Source organism: Leopardus geoffroyi, chromosome A2 (genome assembly GCF_018350155.1).
Source record: "Leopardus geoffroyi isolate Oge1 chromosome A2, O.geoffroyi_Oge1_pat1.0, whole genome shotgun sequence".
Taxonomy (NCBI): domain Eukaryota; kingdom Metazoa; phylum Chordata; class Mammalia; order Carnivora; family Felidae; genus Leopardus; species Leopardus geoffroyi.
The window spans coordinates 147,937,300-147,962,202 of record NC_059331.1 but is presented as its reverse complement, the minus strand read 5'-3'; the positions used below and the strand labels follow the sequence as shown (position 1 = coordinate 147,962,202).

At 46.9% G+C, this 24,903-nt stretch overlaps 1 long non-coding RNA gene across 3 annotated transcripts; it reads left to right on the top strand.

The window, feature by feature from the left end:
• Positions 1-1,971: 1,971 nt before the first annotated feature.
• On the top strand, positions 1,972-24,453 carry LOC123606885. 3 transcript variants are annotated; one of them, XR_006716542.1, is made up of 3 exons: positions 1,972-2,203; positions 2,945-3,050; positions 24,318-24,453. It is a non-coding gene; the product is annotated as an uncharacterized LOC123606885 (long non-coding RNA). The 3 variants fall into 3 exon arrangements; XR_006716541.1 differs by lacking the exon at positions 24,318-24,453 and adding an exon at positions 18,139-18,405 and having other exon boundaries at positions 1,974-2,203; XR_006716543.1 differs by lacking the exon at positions 24,318-24,453 and adding an exon at positions 18,139-18,405 and having other exon boundaries at positions 2,203-2,279.
• Positions 24,454-24,903: the final 450 nt, after the last annotated feature.

Sequence of the window (24,903 nt, the reverse complement as noted above, 5' to 3'; positions counted from 1 at the left end):
GGCAACTGCATTCCTGCAGACCACCTCACCTCCAATCCCCTGCGTTAGGACCTCTCAGACTTCTGTGGGCCGGGCCCAGGGGCTCTAACAGCATTTCAACTGGAGAAATGAGGAAGTGAGACTGTTTCTCCTCAGGAACCTCAGGCCTTCCTCTGAGACAAGCTCTTTCCAATGGCATCCGTGTGAGTCAACCCCCAGTGCCTGGAGCCAGGAAGCACCCTCCTTAGTGCGTGACAGACTTGCCTCAGCAGCTCCAGTTGAGAAAGAACCAGCCAGCAGCAGTGGGATGGGGTCGCCCACCCACCGCTTCTGCCCCTGAGAAGCCTCTGCCTTCACTGCTCCCTAACAAGGCAGGGTCTCTGCCCTGGATAAGGGCATCCATCTACTACCTATTCAACCACAAGCTCTTTGAGGGCAGAGCTGGACCCTCAGTCCCTATCTCCCAGAGTTTGACATAGGCCTGTGCAGAGAAAGGACATGGGCATTTCCAGGAAGCTTTTTTCTGTTCATGACTTCTTTCTTTTTTTTTTTTTTTTTTTTTTTTTTATTGAGAGAGGGGGGGTGTGAGTGAGCAAGAGGCAGAGACAGAGCCCAAAGTGGGGCCTGAGCTCACCCAAAGCAGGGCTCAAACTCCCAAACCATGACATCATGACCTGAGCTGAAGTCGGATGCTTAACCGACTGAACCACCCAGGTGCTCCCATGACATATCTCTTTCATTTGTCCTTGGTGGCACAAGAACCCAGAGCTGATCTGGGAATCAGAACTCCTAGGTCTAACCTGTTCTGCTGTCTGCGTCAGCTGCCCCATGTGTGAACCCCACAGTGGCTGTGGTGGAGGAAGATGGGCTGGGCCCCTCGGCTGGCCAGCACACCCCACACCCGCTGGAGGCTCCCTCCACCACTGCTTTCAGAAGCCTGTGGAGACGTGGCCAACTCCACAGTCAAAGAGCTGTGTCCCTTGAAGTGCTTCCAGTTAACATTTCCTCTCCGGAGGAGATAAACAGCAGGCCTGGTGACATCAGTGTAGCCACCTAGGGCTTAAAGCGGGAGGACTGTTCAGGGGCTCCTCTAAATTCGGGTTTGTGCTTGGTGCTCCTCTATCAGCAACACTATCTCTCACCTTCACAACAGCCTCTAGGGGTGGGGGAGCAGATATTACTGTCTAGATTTTATCCACGAGAAGATGGAGACTGAGAAAACTTATTTGGCTTGCCCAAGATTTCATAGCTACCATGTGAGAGCCAGAATTAAACTTGAAGCTTCTGGCTCTGTTCTGTGAGCTGCATACACTAGGGAAGAAAGGTCCCCCAACACGGGTCTCTTCTGTGGCTCCCCGGGACTCTGAAGGCAGGAGCGAGGGGACAGTTGCTCAATGTGAACCTCAAGGACGGGGATGCTCCCCCATATTCTACACCTCCCTACAATCCGCCATTTGTTCACTCATCAAATAGTAAGTACTACCTCGAACCAAGCACAATAGCGCCCCCCCCCCATCCGCAGGGGATATGTTCCAAGACCCCCAGCGGATGCCTGAAACTGCGGGTAATACCGAACCCTATATAAACTATGGTTTTTCCTCTACATACCTACCCATAACAAAGTTAAACTTACGAATTAGGTGCAGTAAGAAATCAGCAATAATAATACAAAGAACATGTGTAACAATATACCGTAATAAAAATTAGGCGGATGTTATCTCTCAAAATATCTTACTGTATTCTACTCACCCTTCCCGTTCCCGTGATCACGCGAGATAGTAAGGTGCTGGAGGGATGAGAGGAAGTGAGGTGATGACGTCACACTGTGACGTAGAATGAGGCTACCATTGACCTTCGGCAGATTCGTCAGGAGGATCTTCTGCTGCCTGAGCGAAGCTGACAACAGGTAGCAGAAACCCGGGAAAGCGAAACCGAAGATGGGGGACGGGTACCACTGCAATGTGCTAGGAGCCGGCCACAAAGATGCAATAACCTCTGGGCGGGAAGTGTGAAAAAGTTTCAGCCTAAAATGGAATCGGGAATAGGAAATGGAGAATCTCACGCATGCGCCCTCAGAAGGATATGCCCGCTCTGAGCCTGATTATGCAAGACCGACGCTTCTCTCCTGACCAATGAACTTCCGCCAAGAATCCCTCCCCGTCCTCAAGCCAATGAACTTACAGCCTGGACTCTGGCGGAACTCCCCACTTTGCGTTCCTTGCGGGTAAATACTCCAAAACGCTCGAGGGACTGGCTTGTGGCTTGCTGCAGTCCGCGTTTCCCGTGTTACTCAAACTCTGGTAATTCGAGAGTACCTCAATTTACCTTTTCATTTAGATTGATGGAAAAGACAGATGTTAATCAGCTAATGACAAGAAAGCCTGAGCCATGGGGGCCAGGGTGGCATTCTCGGAAGAAGTACATTTCAGGGGAGACCTGAGCGTGAATAAGAGTTACCCAAGTCATGGCAGAAGGCACCTCATCATCCAGGGGGAAATCTTTAGCACGCTGTTGGATATAAGAGAGGTATAGACTGCATAGAATACATTTGAAGATTATTAGCCTAGGAATAGATGACATTAGCCTTCCCATGCCCAGTATCCACCAGTCTCCCAAAGAGGCAGACTCTAAGAGTAGCATGCAAACAATTTATAAATAAGTTCCTTATTTGCAGTTCTAATCAGTTGGTCCCAGTTAGCGCTTTTCATACGGAAATTGGCTACCATTCTGCCTGGAGTTGGCCATCTCTCCCTTCTGCCCTTATCCCCACCTGGACTAGGTTTGCCTCTGTCTTACTCTACTCTGTCCCGCTCCCTCAGGCCAGTAGGAGATCCTCCCATCAAGAGCAGCCTTTCTCATCCCTGTGGCTCCCTCTAGCCAACATCCTGGTTCTCTCCTTCCTTTTCTGGGCCAAGCATGTTCCTACTGCTCTCACATCCCTGTTCTCCTCTGGTCTGTATTGCAGGAAGACGGACTCCTGCAAGCTGTGTTCCCCACCCGTCGGCTGAGAACCAGTTTCCAGACAGGGCTGTCCAGTGAAATTGGGGAGCAGGAGAAAGAAAGAAACCAAGGTATTTGTCCCCCTTCTCTCTGCTCTGATTGGGGCTTCCAGCAGGAGCTTCACTTCCTTGGTATTTTCAGATCCTCTCAAGCAGCCCCTAACATGATTCTGGTTCCCACTAGGTAGTCCTTTATAATGCCAAGTCCCAAAAGGAAGCTATTGCTCCTGACCAGTGGTACACCCGACCCCACCTTTGTCCTTCAGTCTCAAGGGCAGTAGCAGCTCCCAGTTAAGCCCCTCTGGCTTCCCGGCCACCCTCTGGCTTTTCTGCAATTCCAACAATCCTGTAACTAGCTACCTGCATTGTGTTCCCTATATTGCTTCTCAAACTTTTTGGTTTTAGGATTCCTTTATATTCTTAAATATCGTTGGTGATATTTATAATAAGATATATTTAGTCTACATCCCCATCCTTGCCACAGAGCTCCTAAAACCCTTGGAATTTCCTAAGTGATGGGAGTTATCAAGGTGTCTTTTGTTATGTTAATGAGATGGCTCCGTGAAAGCTCCTAGGAAGGGGGACTGGTTGCCAGGACAACCAAGGTTGTATTTAGAGGGCTGGAACTTTCAGTCCCACCCCTCTAACCTCCAGAGAGGGGATAGGGGCTGTATATTGAAATCAGTCACCAACAGCCAATGACTTGCATGCTTATGTAAAGAACCCTTTATAAAAACCCCAAAAACAGGGACAGTAGGGCTTCCACATTGGTGAACAGGTGGAGCCTGAGGACAGTGCCATGCTGAGACAGCCCTATGCAGCTCTAACGTCTAACTGCCAGAGTTATACCCTTTTATAATATACCAATAATCTAGTGAGTGAAATGTTTCTCTGACTTCTGTGAGCCACTCCAGCAAATTAATTGAATCCAAGGAGGGGATTGGAACAGGTGACAACCTAGGCTTGTGATTGGGATCTGAAGGGGTGAAGGGAGGTAGGGGCAGTCTTGTAAGGCTGAGCCTTTAACCTGTGGGATCTGATTTCCATCTCCAGGTAGACAGTGTCAGAATTGAGTTGAATTGTAGGAGACCCAGCTGGTATCAGAGAATCGTTTGGTGGTTGGGGAAAACACACACACACTGGAATTGGGTGCAGGGTCTTATGTTAAAGACACTAAATGGCTGGATTCTATGTACTGCTATTGGTCATATTAGAAGTTAAAACAGGGGCACCTGGGTGACTCAGTCGCTTGAGTGTTGACTTCTGCTCCAGTCATGATTTCGCAGTTCTTGAGTTTAAGCCCCACATCGGGCTTGGTGCTGTCAGCACAGAGCCTGCTTCAGATCCTGTCCCCCTCTGTCCCCCTGTCTCTGTCCCTCCCCCGCTTGTGCTCTCTCAAAAATAAATAAAAAATAATTAAAAAATTAAATTAATTTAAAAATTAAATAATTTAAAAATAATTTAAAAATAATTAAAAAAAAAAAAGATGGGAATGCAAGCTGGTGCAGCCACTCTGGAAAACAGTATGGAGGTTCCTCAAAAAACTAAAAATAGAACTACCCTACGACCCAGCAATTGCACTACTAGGCATTTATCCACGGGATACAGGTGTGCTGTTTCAAAGGGACACATGCACCCTAATGTTTATAGCAGCACTATCAACAAGAGCCAAAGTATGGAAAGAGCCCAAATGTCCATCGATGGATGAATGGATAAAGAAGATGTGGTATATATATACAATGGAGTATTACTCGGTAATCAAAAAGGAGGAAATCTTGCCATTTGCAACTACGTGAATGGAACTGGAGGGTATTATGCTAAGTGAAATTAGTCAGATAAGGACAAAAATCATATGACTTCACTCATATGAGGATTTTAAGAGACAAAACAGATGAACATAAGGGAAGGGAAGCAAAAATAATATAAAAACAGAGAGGGGGACAAAACATAAGACTCTTAAATATGGAGAACAGAGGGTTACTGGAGGGGTTATGGGAGGGGGATGGGGTAAATGGGTAAGGGGCACTAAGGAATCTACTCCTGAAATCATTGTTGCACTATATGCTAACTAATTTGGATGTAAATTTTAAAAAAAATTAAAAGTATTTCCTTTAAGATCAGGAACAGGTCAAAATGCTCACTTCTATTCAGCCTACTACTGGAAATGCTAGCCAGAACCATTAAGCAAGAGAAAGAAATAAAACAAAATTGGAAAGGAAGACATAAAATTACCTCTGCACATGAAATGATGGTATATGTAGAAAACCCTAAAGAGTCCATTCAAAAAAATGTCAGAACTACTAAATGAATTAATTCATCAAGGTAGCAGGATACAAAGTCAACAAAAATGAGTTGTATTTCTATGTATAAACAATTAACAACCTGAAGGAAATAACAAAAGAACAATCTATTTATAATACCATCAAAAAATAATAAAATACTTAGGAATGAACTTAGCCAAGGAGACGAGAGACTTGTAAAATAAAAACTACAAAACATTGTTAAAAGAAATTAAAGAAGATATAAATATACAGGAGCACATCTCATGTTTATATTCATGGATGGTTAAAATATTAAATGTCAACACCAAAGTGATCTGTAGATTTCAATGTAATCCCTATCATACTCACAATAGCCTTATGAGCAGGTACAGTTATTCCTATTTTAATGAGGAGGAAACTAGGCAGTGGAAGGCCAAATTAATAATTGGATGCCACATGGACAAATGCAAGATGTGAATCAGCAGTGTGACTAGAATCTGTTTTTATATTACATTCCCTCCTATTGAATAAACCATTGCATGTAGAGAATTCTCCAGAGTCACAGGGTAAGAGAATTTGCAAAGCTGTATATATATTTTGCTTTTGTATTATTTTCTTATTCAGCTAGACTGTATATTTCACCCAATCTTTGCATCACATGAAGTTCCATGATGTTCAGTTCCGGGAAATACTGCTCACAGTTTTCTGTTTCCTTGGTTATTTTATAATTTTGGATTTTTAATTTGTAGTAGGATTTTTAATCTAGTGAGACTTTCTCTAACTTTATCTATGGGAATCTTTTGCATTTACTTTTTGTCAGTTGCTGCTGGCTGCTGACAAACTTAGAATTCAAGAATTCAAGAACCATTTAACATCATTTTACTAATGTGATCTTCCTTGCATGTTGTGAATGCCAAAATAAACAATTTTCCTTTTTCAGCTACTTTTGCTAGTCTAGGGTATTTTTCTCAACATTTTCATCGAAGCTATCTTCTAGGGTCCAGTATTAAACCCTAGTATTCTTAATTACTACAACTAGAAACACCCCAAGTGTGACTATAGCTTGAGAGTTATCTTGCAATTTTTGGTTCAGATTTTATTTTTATTTTTTGGCCTCTGGGGATTTTTCTTATTCTTCTACGGGCACAGTGTTGCATTAACAAATGCTTTCTACATTTTCATAGCATTTAGAGGTGTTTTGTGTCAAGAATTTTCTCAGAGCATCTGTCTTGGCTTACCAATGGAAAAGCCTGTCCAGGTACTCTCTACTTTCTGCCAGTGTAATAAACAAAGATCTTTGAGCTTTTAAGTTCCTAAAAGAAACCGTAACACTCTGAAAGGAGAAAGATGTAAAAGTCTATAAGATATAAAGATATAAAAAGATATAAAATTTTGAGAACAAGGAAAATTCTGCAGTGTGGCCACAATTTCATAAATCAATAAGGAGGTAATCAAAATACCTCAATGAAGTGAGAAAATGTTTGTGTCGCTTATATCAAAGATGGATTTTTATGACCAATAAAAGCGATTTCTTTTTTAAGTGTGAAACCATTTGTAACCTCTGAAATCAATTGTTTTACTTTTGCTATGTAAAGAATTTCATTATAAAGTACTATAAAGTAAAAATTTCTCATAAAAAAACATTAAAAAAAGAAAGTAAAACAAAAAAATTAGTATAGACTCATTTAAATTAAAAATAAACCCATTCCACATTAACGTAAATAACATTTTTATTTTTAAAAATTATAAAATCCGGCACCTGCTTGGCTCAGTTGGTTAATCCCCCGACTTCAGCTCAGGTCACGATCTCAGGGTTCATGGGTTCGAGCCCTGCTTCAGCCACTCTGCTGTCAGAGCCCCCTTCGGATCCTCTCTCTCTCTCTCTGTCTCTGTCTCTCTCTCTGTCTCTCAGTGTGTGTGTCTCTCTCTCTCTATTTGCCCTTTCCCTGCTCACGCCTGCGCACGCACGTGCTGTCTCTCTCAAAAATAAACATTAAACTATAAAAACAAAAATACACTTGTGAACAGAGTGGCATTGTTTTACATGTCTGCAAATCTCTTCCTTGTCTGGATGAATAAAGGAATAGCTGGATTCTCATATCTGCTTCTGCATTCGATCTACCGTGATAGGTTGTTTGGACTCAAATGTGAGGAAATTCTGGCCTCACTCACATTTGCCATTGAGAATGGGTATAGTATTTTCATAGTCTTTGCTGATACTTGTGGGTATTGTTCTTTGATACCATACCAAAACTCAACAAGTGGTATAGTTTCTTCAAAGTAACTTGCCGTGTGGAACTTGAAAATACATTGTTGAACTTTTGTACTCTGTTACAATGATACATTAGTCTCTTGAATTTTGAATGGATCTTTGTCTCCGCGGTTTTGCAATCTCATGTATTGATCATTTAAAAAAATACTGGTGTGGGGGGGAGGGGCGCCTGGATGGCTCAGTCAGTTAAGCCTCCAGCTTCAGCTTAGCTCATGATCTCGCAGTTCATGAGTTCAAGCCCTATGTTGGACTTTCTCCTGGCAGCACAGAGCCTGCTCGGGATCCTCTGTCCCCCTCTCTGCCCCTCTGCCGCTTACATTCTCTCTCTCTCTCTCTCTCAAAAAAGAAATAAGCTTTTAAAAATATATATTGGTGGGGTCTCTGGCTGACTTAGTCAATAGAACATGTGACTCTTGATCTCAGGGTCATGAGTTCAAGCCCCACATTGGATGTGTAGCCTGCTTAAATATATATATACATATATATGTATATAGATAGATAGATAGATATAGATTCATTAAATCATAAAAATCTTCCAGGTGAGGGAGAGCCCATTTCATATAATATCAAAGGCCACATTCATTAATATGAACACCAATCCCATCAAAAAAGTCTTTAAGTATTGGGTAGCTGTCAAGCTCACAAAGGTGCTTTCCAAACCAGAGGTGGTTTGGAAACAAGGTTTCCAAAATTCTAATTTCTAAAATTTTTTTTTAACGTTTATTTATTTTTGAGACAGAGAGAGACAGAGCATGAATGGGGGAGGGTCAGAGAGAGAGAGGGAGACACAGAATCTGAAACAGGCTCCAGGCTCCGAGCTGTCAGCACAGAGCCCTACGCGGGGCCCGAACTCATGAACCGCGAGATCATGACCTGAGCCGAAGTCGGCCGCTTAACTGACTGAGCCACCCAGGCGCCCCCCCCCCAAATTCTAATTTCTACTTTAAAGCTGAAGTTTTATAATTGGCAACAAACAATTACTATCAGTTGTTTTCATTGTAGTGACAGTCTCACCTTGATCACTCAAAAATAACTGCAAAATATCCAAGTGTAATAAAAAAATTGTCATTCTCGGGGCGCCTGGGTGGCGCAGTCGGTTAAGCGTCCGACTTCAGCCAGGTCACGATCTCGCGGTCCGTGAGTTCGAGCCCCGCGTCAGGCTCTGGGCTGATGGCTCAGAGCCTGGAGCCTGTTTCCGATTCTGTGTCTCCCTCTCTCTCTGCCCCTCCCCCATTCATGCTCTGTCTCTCTCTGTCCCAAAAATAAATAAACGTTGAAAAAAAAAATTTAAAAAAAAAAAAATTGTCATTCTCTAAAGTAAAAAAATATATATATGGGATTCTATGAAGAAAGCAGTTAGTTCAGTTGACAAATCAAAAAAATCGCACATGCTTTTTCCTTAAAACAACCTTCATACTTCAATAGGCACTAGCAGTGTTTTATGCACACTTCCTATATCAACACTCAGAAGGATAAAAACAAAAAAAATCATGAGTTAAGTGGGGCACCTGCGTGGCTCAGTCAGTTAAGCATCTGCCTGTCGGTTTTGCCTCAGGTCATGATCTCACAGTTCATGAGATCGAATCCTGCATTGGGCTCTGGGCTGACAGGGCAGAGCCTGTTTGGGATTCTCTCTGTCTGTCTGTCTGTCTGTCTGTCTCTCTCTCTGTCCCTCCCCTGCACACACACACACACTCTCTCAAAATAAATAAAAACAAACATTTAAAAAATCATAGGTTAAGGTTTAATAAAATTAATACCTTTTACAGCTTCATCAAAAACATTCTTAAGTGAAACTGACCCCCCCCCCCCATGTGCCCAATGATAAAGAATACTGTAACTCCTACCATTTGGTGCTACTGCCTTGACTGATGGATGCTAAGTCCCCAGACTGACAGCATTCTGACATTTTTTAAATGCTTATTTATTTATTTTGAGGGTGGGGAGGAGCAGACAGAAAGAGAGAGGGAGAGAGAGAGGGAATCCCAAGCAGGCTCCGTGCCATCTAAACAGAACCTGATGACTCAGGGCTCGATCCTACAAATCACGAGATCATGACCTGAACTGAAATCAAGAGTGGGACGCTTGGGGCGCCTGGGTGGCGCAGTCGGTTAAGCGTCCGACTTCAGCCAGGTCATGATCTCGCGGTCCGTGAGTTCGAGCCCCGCGTCAGGCTCTGGGTTGATGGCTCAGAGCCTGGAGCCTGTTTCCGATTCTGTGTCTCCCTCTCTCTCTGACCCTCCCCTATTCATGCTCTGTCTCTCTCTGTCCCAAAAATAAAAAATAAACATTGAAAAAAAAATTTAAAAAAAAAAAAAAAAAAAGAGTGGGACGCTTAACCAACTGATCTGCCCAGGTGCCCTGCATTCTGACGTTTTGGAAACTTCTTTACAAAACTTTCTTCTTCACCGATGGGCTAGTATTTTCCATTTGCCCCTCCAGATTCACTCCACACCCTGAGCCCCAAGAAGCTGACACATAGGGACCATGCGAATGGACTTTCCCTCTGGCTTCTGGGCAGATGCAGCCAGTGGGGAGCCCCAGCCAGAGATGGAAAGATGGGAAGGAGGAGACTGGGATATTTTTCCTCAGGCTCCCCCTCTCTCGGGCCACTGCGGGCTGCCCGCCTTCCTGTGAGGGAGCCCTTCCGTACAGCTGTCTCCCCACATTCTCTCCCTTTTCCCTTCGATCCACAGAGTGGTAATGGCTCCCAGCTCCTGCTATTCCAGGGGTACTGTGCCCTCTCTTGTTGCTTTCTCCTACCCCTACCCACCTGTTATAAAGTCATTTATTCAACTCTCTTCAGTAATCTTTGTGCGTGGCCTCATTTTCCTGCAGAGACCCTGACAGGCCATTAACACTCCCCAACGTGTGATACCTGACACTCCCCAACGTCATGGTCCAGGCTGTCACCATTGCTTCTCTAGCCAATCCTTGCCTTTCTGCTAGTGGCTCTTTCCTTTCTCACCTACCTGCAGGGCCACCAGCTTTATAAATGCTCCACTCCTCCTTTGCTTACTCACCCCTTTCTTCAGACATTCCTCCTTCACCTTTCGTCTGGGCCATATATATGAGAAGAGGGATCGATGGATAGATAGAGAGATAGACAGAGACGCTGACACAAATAATAGCACATGAAGCACCATCTGCTTTTTAAATGGTCATCATGTACGATTCCTTTAAAACTAACATCATGAATACCCACAAAGGAGTGACCCAGCTTCCATCTGAAGTTCCTTTTGTACCATCTTGCTCACAGCCCTCTCCATCCTCTACCTCAAGGCAACAAGGTGAAGATTTTTTTAATTTTTAACTTTTTAATTTTTTTTTAAGTTTAAATTTTTTTTTAACGTTTATTTATTTTTGAGACAGAGTGACAGAGCATAAACAGGAGAGGGTCAGAGAGAGAGGGAGACACAGAATCCGAAACAGGCTCCAGGCTCTGAGCTGTCAGCACAGAGCCCGACGCGGGGCTCGAACCCACGGACCGCGAGATCATGACCTGAGCCGAAGTTGAATGCCCAACCGACTGAGCCACCCAGGCGCCCCTATTTTTTTAAAGTTTAAAAAAATTTCTTTATTTTGAGAGAGACAGAGAGAGCATGCAAGCAAGGGAGGGGCACAGAGAGAATGGGACAGAGGATCCCAAGCAGGCTCCCTGGTGATAGCAGAGAGGCCAGTGTGGGGCTTGAACTCACAATCCGTGAGATCATGACCTGGGCCCAAGTCTGACACCTATCTGACTGAGCCACCCAGGTGCCCATTTTTTATTTTTCAAATGTTTACTTATTTATTTGGATGGGGGCAGGGGGCAAGAGGGAGACAGAATCCCAAACAGGCTCCACACTGTCAGCACAGAGCCCGACGCAGGGCTCGATACCACAGACGGTGAGATCATGACCTGAGCCAAACTCAAAAGTCAGATGCTTAACCAACTGAGCCACCCAGACACCCCTAGGTTTTTTTGTTTTGTTTTTGTTTTATCTTACTTTTCAGAGTATCTTCAGTGCCTTTGTATGCATCCCTAAACAACTATTTTTTTTTAATGTTTATTCTTGAGAGATCGAGAGCACAAGCTGGAGAGGGGCAGAGAGAGACGGGGACACAAAATCAGACATAGGCTCCAGGCTCCCAGCTGTCAGCACAGAGCCTGACTTGCGTCTTGAACTCACAGACTGTGAGATCATGACCTGAGCTGATACTGGATGCTTAACGGACTGAGCCACCTAGGCAATTTTTTTTTTACTAAACAACTATTTTTTAAGTTTAGTATGGTTTTGAAGTCAGTTACGTTTTTTCTTTTTGCTAGTTTCCTGTCAGGACAAGCAGGCTATGCCAGACCATAATTTCCAGTCACAGCTCAGGACTGTCAGGGGCTCCTCCTTGGCACTTCTGAGCTACTTCTAACTTGTGAGGCTGTGACCTTAAACATAGGACTGAAGTGGAAGGGGCATGGACAATACCACATCACTTCTGCCACATCCCATTGGCCAGGACTCCTATGGCCAAACCTAGCGGCAAGAGTGTCTGGGAAATGTAGTCTTGCTACGCGCCTAGGCAAAATGAAGCAGGACTTAGAGAACACATTGTGTTGTCTCTGCCTCTCCGATGTAACTCATGCTCCCAATGAGGGTATTTACTCCTTAAAGATATGTGTCCTGTTCAGTATAACTTTATTCCTCTCCTAGAAAGCACTAAATGCATTTTAACTGACTATTCAATTTTGGGCCCATGGAAAAGACCATTCTCTGTTACTTCACACTCCAGTGTCACTAAAACTTGGGCATCATCTTTCGTCTCTCTCGCCTCTGTAATTTTGTAATGTATCTCCTAGGCCCTAGGAAACAGTTGCCTGTCTACTGACTTTAGACTTTATGTGAGGATACAAAGTTTGACCTGTAAACAGCAGACACTCTTCAGATAGAGCACAGAGATAAGGGGAAGCCTGAGAGGCAGAATAATAGGGCAGAAATAGTCCTGGACTAGCAGTCAAGTCTGAAGCATTTAGGAAGCTGAGATGTATCACATTAGTCATAAACACAGGGCTTGAATTCAGGGTTTTATGAGCTGAGAGGATGAAAATCTGAAAGATGAGGACTCACGTTGTACGTTTGTTGTAAGGATTAAATGAAATAGCACAAATAAAGTACTTAGCACAATACTTGTCAAACTGTAAAAACTAACAAGTGGTAGTTGATGTGGGAAACCAAGGCAGAAGGAAAAGGGAGATCAAATTAAATTTCCTTATAATTTAAGGAATTAAATTATATATATATATATATATATATATATATATATATATATATATATATAAGTGTCCTGCAGCCCACTGACAACTACTTGAGGCACACAGAGTATCATATTCCTTCAGGAACTCCTTACTGTCTTAAAGCTTTGCTAGAGGGAAAAACAACCTTAGGTTGACCATAGCTAGGCCTCCAGTATCCTCGGAGTCCTCTTTAGCATATGAAAATCCCTTTGGAAAATTTCCCTTGCCTTTACCCCCGCCCCAATTCCCAAGTATATAATGAGTCACTCCTCACAATCCTGGGGCAGCTCTTTCTGCCCAAGGGTCCTGTTCCCATGCTTTAATAAAACCACCGTTTTTGGTCTCAGGTGAGCGTCCCACTCTTGATCTTAGCTCAGGTCATGATCTCATGGCTCGTGGGTTCAAGCCCTGTGTCAGGCTTTGCACTAACAGCACAGAGCTTGCTTGGGATTCTCTCCCTCTCTCTCTGCCCCTCCCCTGCTCACATGCTCGATCTCTCTCTCTCTCTCTCTCTCTCTCTCAAAATAAACAAATAAACATTAGAAAAAAATAAAACCGCCTGGGTGTCTCAGTCAGTTGAACATCTGACTCTTGGGTTTCCACTCAGGTCATGGTCTCATGGTTCATGGGTTCGAGCCCCAGGTCGGGTTCTATGCTGGCAGCACAGAGCCCACCTCAATTCTTTCTCTTTCTCCCTCTCTCTGCAGCTCCCCAGCTCACTCTCTCCCTCTCTCTCAAATAAATAAACATTAGAAATAACCAAAAAACCTCAGTTCTCTGGACCTAAGGAGTGTGGGCATTGGAGGAGCAGGGCTCATGTTCAAAGAGCACAGAAAGGGGTCTGCAGGTCTCCCCTCTCAGAAAGTAAGGCAGGCAATTAGGGCTGTCACCATCTCTCTACCCAAAACTCCCTCCTGCCTCCTGTGGCTCCCCTGGGTTAAAAAAAAAACTGCTTAAAAAAAATTTTTTTTTGATGTTTACTTATTTTTGAGAGAGCACACAAGTGGGGGAGGGGCAGAGAGGGGGGGACAGAGGATCTGAGCTGGGCTCTGCACTAACAGCAGCAGCAAGCCTGATGTGGAGCTCAAACTCACAAAAGGCGGGATCATGACCTGAGCCCAAGTCGGACACTCAACCGACTGAGCCACCCAGGCGCCACCCCCCAAAAAAGTTTTAGAACTGCAGGGGGCTTTCCCTAACCTTGGGCCTCCCAGCTTTCTGTTCCAGGAAACTTTTTTTTTTTTTAAAGTAATCTCTACACCCAATATGGGGCTTAAACTCATAACCCCGAGATCAAGAGTCACATGCTCTACAAACTAGCCAGCCAGGTACCCCATTTCCCAGGAAACTTCCAAACACGGTACCTGAGCACTGCTCAGCACTAAATCACTGTAGACTGGAGCATGAGACCAAACACTTGGCCTCATTCGTTCGGTCATTAATTATGATACACCAGGCACTAAGTGCTAGGGCACAGTTAGATGAAGAAACTAGTCTCTGCCCTCCTTCCATTCAAGTTGGGAAGGCAACACAAAATAGGCAATTAATTTCAGGTTGTAATCAGTATCACAAAGAAAAACCAGGTCGTAATGGGGTCACTAGGGTGGTTGAGAGGGACTTGTTCATCCACATCACCCTCTCCTGGGCTAAGATGCAGGGGCCGCCAGCTGGGATGGAGAGAGGTATAGATAGGGAAAGTGAGAACAAAAGAGAAGGAAGGGTACAAGGAAAAGAGACTGGCTCATGAGGGGCAGGGCCCATCCTGGTTAGCTGAGCCCTTTTAGGAGCCAAAAGCTGCTGCTGGCCCAGGGCCCTGGCTTTCCTGGTGCTCACCTTGAGTTCATACCCTCTGCCTCCAGGCTTTTTCCAGGGGCCCTCCTGTCCCAAGTGTGAGAAGGGAGATGATTCATTTTCAGAAGTGCTAAATAAAAGCTGTGCTGTTCAGTTAACAGTAAGTCTACAACCTGCTGGAAATATGTACAAACCACCCCCAACAGTGGAGTCCTAAACCTTTTTATACACTTTATACACTTAACTTTATACCTTAACGCTATACCTTTATACACTTAACTTCCTGGTTCTTCTCCTGATTCAAGGGCTATTTTCATGGGCTTTGCAATGAACATGCACCATAGAAGAAAGGGAGGAGGGACTGGAAGTCTCAGGGTCACCTCAGGGAATGTACATTTGTTCCAATCAGACTACTTGTTGCCTTACATGGGCATAGGAGACTTCCAGGAAAGGCCGAAACCTCTGGAGCACTCAGCCAATGAGGAACCAGGGGAGGGACCTGCGTGCTAGGAGATAAATTACCTGCTGTGACTGCCCTGGATATGCCTCTCCATCAGACACCTGCTCTTGCAGGAATATTGATTAAAGCCTGGCTTCACTGTGCTCAGAGTCTCGGCGTTCCTCCTGTGATTGGGCTTGTTTCACACACCAAGGTTGTGAGTTTGTAACGGCCTGGGAGTGGCCCCAGGGGAGATCTCTGAAGCAGACAGTTGGGCACCCCAAGTGTGACCGCCAAACATCTTGGTGCCCCAAGATGACCTGGTTGGAATCATTGGTTTCTGATGGAAGGGTGGAAGCAGAACAGCTTTTCCCTGAAAATCAAGTGGCCCCTGGAGGCAGCTGTCATTTTGATGGGGCTGTGTATGCAAGACTCTCCTGGGGCTGCCTGTCTAGGAGCTCAGGAAACATGAGCCCCAGGGAGCGGGAAGTCACCACTTCGTGACAGCCACAGCAGCCCAGCCTGGAACTAAGAGCAGACACCAGGAGGACTGACTCAGGACTGCTCTGGAGACAGGGGCAGCAGCCAGGAGAAACTCAGGCCTCAGCCTTCCCAGGTGCCCCACAGCTCGCTCCCAGAAGGCCACTGACCCATCTCTACCCTGCAATACCCCAGTCCACCGTGTAGGCCCCTTGTCCATGAAGGACAACCCTCCTGGGTTTCCATCCAGGAGATCAAGAATTCTCTCCTGGATGGGAATCATGTGCTCACTCATAAATACTGAGCCTTCTATGTGGCAACAGATACCAAAAAAGGAAAGAAAACAATCCTTCCTTTAAGGAGATCACAATCTCCTAGAGCAGATTAGGAACTAAGCATGAGGAGTGCTGGGCATATGTGCGCGTGTAAATGTGAGAGTGTGTGTGTGTGTGTGTGTGTGCGTGCGCGCGTGTGTGTGTGTGTGTGTCACATATGACACTGCAAGCCCATGAGAGGCCACCTCACCCAGCCTGGGCCTTTTGGAGGGATGAATGGAACCTGCTGGGCTGAGTGCAAGAGTCCTTCAAGGGAGCAAAGAAGTAGGGGATCAACGTGTCCACCGAGTGAAAATGGGGAATGCATGGATGCCTCAATATACTTATGCTAAATAAACATCAGCCATAACTTGCTTCCCGATTTTATTTGAACCAGGGCTTCTGCAGACCCACCACGTCTGCAGACAATACACCATTAGCCATGCTTGCAAGTGGCAATACAGTCCTGTCCCCTTTTGTTATCAAATTTTTGGTGGGGGAGTCATGAGAGAGAAGTATGAGAAGTTTCAAATGCAACAAAAGCTCTCCAGGAGGAAAGTAGGGTGACAATTGTCCCAATTTTAGCCCCAAATGTTCTGCATCCTGGGAAATCCTTGGTCCCAGGGAACCCAGGACAATGGGTCACCCTAAAAGAGACAGTGCAAAAGGGACAGGAAATCAGGGACCTGGCTAGCTGGTCAGTTAACCACCTTGGGGAAGTGAGGGTTGGCTGCAGGTGATGGAGAGGGTGTGTCTATATGTGATGGAGGGAAACTCTTCTCCTTTGGTAGCATTAACCCCACCTCTCTCCCCCACCCTTATTGTCACCCCATTCTGAATGCTCCTGGGCAGACTCCAAACAGCAGCCCCCCAACAGCGCTTCCTGACCTCTCAATAACCCCTTGGGGGCGCACAATGGGCTTGCATCCCTCTTAGACAGAAACAACATGCCTGGCATTGTCCCTGGTCTTATAGCAAGCCCCAGTGGAGTTGGGCTTTGGCAATGTCTCCAAGCAGCTATCTTTAACCCATTCCTGCCCAGTACACATGGACCCCCTTGCTCACATTCTGTGCCCCTGCTACAGCCTTGAACCCTGACTGATGGCCCATGAGGGGAGGGGGATGATGTCCAGGCAGCTTGAGCTACGGACACTATGACTCTTCGAGTCTTCTTCTCTGAAAGGAGACATCTGACCTCCCCCCCACCCCAGCCAAGGCAGGGTCAGGAGGAGCAGCAATGTTGTTCCACTGATGCCACGCGTCTACCAGACCCCACGTCTACCCGAAAGCCACCAGTCACGCTCAATGCCGCCTCTGTTGCGAGGTTGCTCGTGAAAAGCCCCTGTGTTGTGGCTCCTGGCTCCAGTGAGGTCTTCGATACAAGGTCTCCATTCATGCCACGCTGGCCCTCCTCGGCTGCACAGGCAGCCCCTGCTCCCTGAGGAAAGCTGCCTGGGGTACAGGGTGGATCTTCCCCTCAGCTTCCACAAAGGCCAAGCACATACTGCCTGTATTCCCTCCCTCCACCCAGCACCGCCTTCCATCTGCCTTCTGGGAAACCCTGACACAGGTGCAGAGAAGCAGGGCAGGAATGCACACCACAGTGGGTCCTGGAGAGCCTGTACCTCTCTGTTAACAGCCATCCAAGCTCCTGGCTGCCACAAAACGTCAATGAGAGGACACACACCACGAAACATACAAAGGAAGCATACAAACTGTCTGAAAGGGATCTACCTCTAGAGACTGAATGGACAGTCAGCTCTGGGGAATGGGGCAACTTTATTGGTTGGAGAGCTGGTTGACTGGCTTTTTGAAGCTTATGGAGCGTAGTGAGTCCTGTAGTATTCTGTAGTGCATTCACACTCCAAGCAATGGAAGAGAGCAGTGGTTCTCAAACATGAGCATGCACCAGAATCATCTGGAAGGCTTGGTACAGCGCAGATGGCTGGACTACCCACCAGAGACAGTGGTTCATCAGGCCTGGGGTGGAGCCTGGGAATTTGCATTTTTACCAAGTTCCCAGGAGATGCGGATGCTGTGGTCAGAGGACCTCTCTGTAAGAACCATCATAATAGGGATACCTGGTGGTTCAGTCGGTTGAGAGTCCAACACTTGGTCTCAGCTCAGGTCTTATCTCATGGTTCTGAGTTCAAGTCCTGCATTGAGCTCCATGCTGGGCATAGAGTCTACTTAAAAAAAAAATAAAAAGTAAGAACCATCACAATAGGGTCTCCCCTGTTAAAAAAAAAAAAAGAGAGAGAGAGAGAGACAATAGGCCCAAAATGGAGTCACTTGTGCTAAGGCCGATGTCACCTAACCAAACTGCTGTTTCAGCCTTTCCCAGGAATGTAATTTTAACTAGTCAGTCTGGAATTTCCTGGTCAACACCAGTGACGAAATCTCCTTGACAGACTCCCGGTGTGCTCCAAAGGAAGGTGACCTTGCCTGAAACAATCTACTCCTTGCTGGAATCACTACCTTGCCCTGACTCTTTCTGCCTATAAGTTTTCCCTTTTGTACAGTTTCTTGGAGCTCCTTTCCACTTGCTGGATGGGATGCTGCCGATTCATGAATCATTGAATAAAGCCAGTAAGATCTTTACACATATTCACTTGAATTTTGTTTTTTTAACACCCCTGACCTCAAGATTATAAATATTTGAGTTCCCAAAGGCAGTTCCAAAGCAAAAAGTACCCACAAATGCAGTGCAGACTAAATACATCCAAACTGAGGGGATTTGGGGGGAAAAGAGGTAGACATGTATTGAGCACTTACTACAATGTTCTCATCATCTCCATGATCATCATAAAGTCCTATAAGGTGGGTAATCATTTCCCAACTTCACAGATGAGGGAAGAGAAAGGCTCAAGGTCCATCCTTTCCCCAAGGATAAGTAAGGGTGTCAGGCTACTCAGCGCTCTGAGGCCAGGCCTGCCTGAATGAGGGGAGGTGGGGTTTGTCAGAGGAGCTTCCTAGAGGAAAAGGAACTCAAGCTGGATGTTGAATGTGATGGGCAGTGAAGAGGGGAGGAGAGTTGGTGAAATGCCATGTTGAAATGGGGGACAGGAGGAGGGGAAGAGAGGTGCCCTCCATATTGGATGGGATAAGAGTCAAGGAGGTAAGAACAGACTGTTTGGGGAGAGGGGTGGGATAAATGGCAGGAGAGGGTGGCCCTGTTGAGGAGCAGTGAGAGGTGAGTTGTAGAGACTGGGAAGAGGGGACCCTGGGCTGCTGTTAGACCTTGAGTGCCACACCAAGACCACTGAGCCTGATACAGTGGTCAGCAGGTGCTCCTGCGTGTTCTAACATTGGCAATGGCATTGATGTGGGAAACAAAAGCAGAATTTAAAAAATATATTTCCCTTATAACTTACAGCCCATTGACAAGTCTTTGAGACAGGCAGAGTGACATTCCTCTAGGAGCTCAGCTGCCCCCATGACGACACTTTGCTAAGGGGCAAAAGGCAATCTTAACAGTATCCTGACCCCCAGAATCCTGTAAGTCTGCTTTAACATATAAAAACTCCTTTGGAAACTTCCTTTATCTCTACCCCCCAAGATATATGTTGGTAATCATCCTCAAAGCTTAAGCCTCACTGATATCCATCTGAAGGGTCTCATGACTGAGCTTTTACTAAACAGCAATAAATGACCTTTTCCTAACAGCAGCTAGCCCCTCAGGGTCCTGGAAACCTTGTTGCCAAAATTCCTTAGAGACTTAATGGGATCCCTAACCTCCTCTCAACCTGAAGGTATATAATCAGTCACTCTTCACAACCCCAGTGCAGCTCTTTCTGCCTGTGGGTCCTGGTGCTGTGCTTTAATAAAATCACCCTTTTGCACCAAAGAGGTCAAGAATTCTTCCTTGCCCATCGGCTCCGAACCCCAACACTCCAAACCACATCAGCATGACTAGGCTAGGGCATGAGGAAAGCTGGGGAGCTAGGCGCATGCCAGCAGGGAGCAAGGAGAGAGCCTGCAGTCAGCCTACCAAGTTGTAGTTCAGGGCAGTCAGTGAACAAGGTTATTCCCTAATATTGCCATCTGATAAGTGGAACAGTCCATGTAGGACTGTGCAATCCAATGTTGGTTTTTGTTTTTTTGTTTTTTGTTTTTTTTAGATTTTATTTTTAAGTCATCTCTACCCCCAACATGGGGGTCGGAACTTACAACCCTGAGATCAAAAGTCACATGCTCCACCAACTAAGCCAGCCAGACGCCCCCTGTGCAATCCAATGTTACCATTCCCACGCCACCCCCTCAAGATTTTCTATAGGTTGTTATCTTCTGTTTTTTCTCACCTTCTGATGGGTCACAGTGACCCCCAAAGAACGCAGCATTCTGTAGGGAAAGAAAAGGAAATTAGTGGTAAATAAGTGGGCACAGTGCGGCCAGCAGACATTTCCCCAGACTGCCAAGGGCCTCAGGACCGTGAGTCGTCCCTGTCTGTGTTTCAAAGGTGTCTTAAAATGAGAATTCTGTGGGCTCTTTCCCAGTCTCTTTCTTCACTCCTCATGACGTCCCGGAAGCTTATTCCCTTTTGGTCAGCCTCCAAAGGCGAAGGAGAAACAAAAGAACCCTGAGCCGAACGAGGCTCCTTTCAAAGGCCCTCCCTCAGAAAGTGAGGACATTCTCATTGCCCTGGAGTGGGTGAGGTGCCTGGGTCTCCCCAACCCGCCATCACAGCAGTTACCCTCCCGCTGGCGGCGGGGGGGGGGGGGGGGGTGGGGGGGGGACAGGCAAGCAGGGGAGCCTGTGGGCTGCCCCCCGCCATGTCCCTTCACCAGGCCCACCCACTACCTGGGTTCACAGAGGTATCTTCTTACAGGAGCACAAGAGCAGGAGGCTTAGCAGGGAGATTCCTAATTTCATTTGTCCTCAGATCCAATCTTTTAGCGAGTGGGCAGCAGGCCAGGCCCGGCCCATAGAAGAAAGCCACCATTCCCATCGTGGTGCTGGTGGAGCCGAGCCAGAGGGTGGGGGAGACGCTGTTTGCAAGAGGCACTTTGGAAATTCCTCACATTTTTGGGCTTTTGTCTCTGGGCATTGAGATGGAGATCCACGTTTGACTCTACCCAGAGCTCTGGGACTCTCCTTTGCATTCAAAAGGAAGCTCCTAGCCGAGAGCAGAAAGAATTTGGTGGCTGTTTTCTCATCTCAATGACCAATTGAGTCATTTGGGGGTAGGGGGTACAGCAGAGAGATCGGTTTTCTTTTGCTGCTTCTTTACTACATTTCCTTCTCTCTCACCTCTGGCCCCAGCGCCAGGCCCAAGTCCTAAGTGATGTAAATGTGACACCTTTTCAGAGAAGAGCTGCCCTCTTGTGCTCTCAGGGCTCCAAGGGAACATCAAAGGCACCTGCACGCCACCGGAAGATCTGACTGGGAGCCAGGACGCCTGGGTACCGAGGACACTGCAAGACCCCAAGCAAACCATTGCAGACTTGAACACCTGGTTCCTGCCCCCTCCCGACGTGGACAGGAGTTTGGTCCTATCCTCCCATTTCCCGTCCCAGTAGTGGTCAGGGAGGGTTGGATGTAAGACCAGCATTAATGAGGGACGGGGATGCCAGAGCAAGGCTCCATGAAAACAATGGCCAGAATCCCCCGTAGGTCTGTAATTTCAGAGTTCCGCATTTCTCTCTGTCCTGCAAGGCTCCTGCAGTTGTCGTGAAGGAAGATCCCTGAATTACCAGTTTGGGAGCCTGTTCTTTCGTTCTCCCGCTGAACTGGCGCCCCTCTCCCATCAGATGCCACTTTGCAAATCAACTGATTTGCAAGCAGCAGGGTGGGAGGAAGAGAGGAAGCAGGGAGCCTCCATGCTGTGACTAAGGTCACTCTGTGCTCCTGAATGCCATCAATTAGCTTCTCCTTCTCCGTTCATTCTCTTCCTGAGTCTGTCAAAATCACCTACTCTTGCAAGGACTCAAGTCACTGTATCTCCTTTATGACCGAAATTAAGTCTTCCTCAAGAATAACTGGCCCAAAGGAGGGGAGACCCTACAGATAAAATGAAGCGGAAGCTTCTGTGACAGTTTCCCAGTGGTTTCTCAGAGACACTCGTCTCTACTGTCAAGTTTTGTCCCCACCAGCCCAACCGCACTGACTTGATCTCCCTCCAGAAAGTTAAAAGAAAACTGATGTAGGGGCAGCAGCCATTGATGAAGAGTGCGCCAGGCCACCATAACTCACTGCAGGACCTCAGGGAGTCACTTAACCTCTGAGCTTCAGGTCTCTCTGAAAAATGAATGGGTTGGCAAGATCTCCCAATGTCCCTGGCAGACGTGACAGCCTAAAGCTTGAGTGTGAGCTCCACATCCTACCCAGGGAGCAACTCATCCATTTCCCCTTGCTGCTGTTGAGGTGCTGGCCCTGCCCCAAGGGACTGGCTGTGGCTGGAACCCACACCCTTCGTGGTCTCAACACCCCCTCTGGGTGCCTGTGCAGTGAGAACCACAGGCAGACAACAGCCACCCTTCTGGGCATCATGGGCCCTCCAGCCCAGACTGGTCATTTCTCCAGACGCTCGGAGTCTTCCAGGGCTTTCGGGGGGGGGGGGGGGGGACTTCTGAGCGGTGGGTCACAGACTAAGCAGACTCTCGGAACTCATCTGGATTCTTGCAACTTCTCCAAAAGCGTGTCTACTCCTACTTTTTTTTTTTTTTTCCTTTCCAACTTCAAGAAACACATTTTCTTGTGAAAAGGGATTACACTGCATTGGTAGCCACAGCACTGCACCCTCTCCTCTCCCGAAGATGAGCCGAGCAACTGCTCTGCCATGACATCCTGGGCATCCACAAAGATGGCCCTTTTTTTCCTTTTGCGCTGGATGCCTCCACTTCTATGTGAAGGGATGAGGCAGGCTTCACTTGCACCAGACTAGGTCTGCTTCAGCCACAAGCTCTCTTCAGATCTCTGCTTGTGTCAGTGCATGTGGGTGTGCCCCAGTGAGTGTTGTGTCTCTCACTCTCTGTGTATCTCTCAGGGTTTGGATCTCTCTATGTCTCTTAGTGTTGCAGGATTTCCTACCTCAATACCTGGCATTCGTTTTCTCACCACTTGGAAGAACAAAGAGGTGGACATAAAATGAGCAGCAGGCAAAAGTTTAGTAGAGCATAAGATGACAAAGTAAGAATAGGATGAAAGTTCTCTTTAAAGAGAGGGGGCAGGGGCGCCTGGGTGGCGCAGTCGGTTAAGCGTCCGACTTCAGCCAGGTCACGATCTCGCGGTCCGGGAGTTCGAGCCCCGCGTCGGGCTCTGGGCTGATGGCTCAGAGCCTGGAGCCTGTTTCCGATTCTGTGTCTCCCTCTCTCTCTGCCCCTCCCCCGTTCATGCTCTGTCTCTCTCTGTCCCAAAAATAAATAAACGTTGAAAAAAAAATTTTTTTTTAAATAAAAAATAAAAATAAATAAAGAGAGGGGGCAGGGGTGCCTGGGTGGCTCAGTCATTTGAGCGTCTGACTTCAGCTCAGGTCATAATCTCCCAGTCTGTGGGTTTGAGCCTCACATTGGACTCTGTGCTGACAGCTCAGAGCCTGGAGCCTGCTTGGGATTCTGTGTCTCCCTCTCTCTCTGCCCCTGCCCCACTCATGCTCTGTCTCTCTCCCTCTCTCAAAAATAAATAAAAACATTAAATAAATAAATAAATAAATAAATAAATAAATAAATAAATAATAAATAAATAAAGGGGGCATTCGAGGTGAATACCCATGGACTGTAGGCAAGGGTCTTTGTTTTATAGGGTTCTGGTCAGCACCCCCCTTTTTCTCCCTCATTCCTTCTGAGGCTCTACCCTTATTGGTTGGATAACTCTAGGTGCTGGGTTGTCCATGACTGATCGGCTCGACTCAGTTGTGTGAGGAATCAGACTATGGTCATGCTGTCCCTTGTATAACATAAGTCTTATGGTTTACTTATTTTTAGTTAGGTATTTTGATTGTCAAGTTCCTGAGGGAACCTGAAGGGAGGAGGTGGTGTCTGTTACATTCTTAAGAGGAACCTTACCCCCAAGGGGTTCGCTGTGGTCCCTGCTCCCAGTATTGTTCCAAAATACGTGTTTTTCCCACCCATGGACCTCAGGTCCCAACTTTTCCCTGCCTATTTTATCGTATCTTTGTCTATCATATTAGCGTTCTGTCTTTCACTATGTCCGTGTGTGTGTGTGTGTATGTGTGTGTGTGTGTGTGTGTATGTCTCCCCCTGGCATCTCTGCACACGTCTCCTCTGGGTCAATGTGCAGGTGATCCCGTGGAGGCATCCTATTTTCTCCTTCCACTCAGTGCCCAACTTCTCAAGTGTTTTCTACAGGTAACCAGTTGTGGGCCCCCAAAACCAGCCTCTGTTCTACACCTGTGTCCCCGCAGAGGCCAGAGTCAGCACAACCAACCTCCCTCCGAAAACACAAGTCTAAGGCCCAAAGTATTGATGCGCGACACACATTTTACACGGATGACGGGGAGAGATGGTATCCGCCATTCAGTCAAGCTTCCTTGAGACGTTTTTTTCTCTCTCCAGAATTCCTCTGAAAGCATCACTTCATCACGTGGTTTACGTCGGACGGAGGAGCAGGCCCCGAAGACCTGCCGCATGGGCAGCCCCCTAGCTGCGCGGCACCCTGGGAGCCGGGGCGTGTGGGCCACAGCTGATTGGACCAAGGGTGAGCACCTGACCCGAGCGCTGCCCCTCTATTGGTCAGCCAGCCTCCTAGAGGTAACCAGGCCGAGGGGCTCGCGAAACCTGAGCCTATACTTTGGGAGTTCGGGTCCATATAGAGGGAGCGGGAGTGAGGGCGTTGTCAGTGAGAGAAGCAGAATGAGGAGGAAAGAAAATCGAAAACAAAGAGAGATTGAGATAGGTCCGTGGCAGAGTAGGATTGAGTAGGGCCAAGCACTCCTGCTGGCAAGAAGCTGCAGATCCAGGGCCGTGTGAAGTCCTGGAGGCGCTATCACCATGCACCTTGCATCCCTGGTGCCTATCTTGGCCACCAGCCAGCCTCAGTGAGGTCCCGATGCAGCTTGTTACAGGGGCCTGTAAGCATTCCCGAAACACCTGCTCCCCAGAACCACACCCCGTGTGTCTTCATACAGGTTAGGAGTACTGC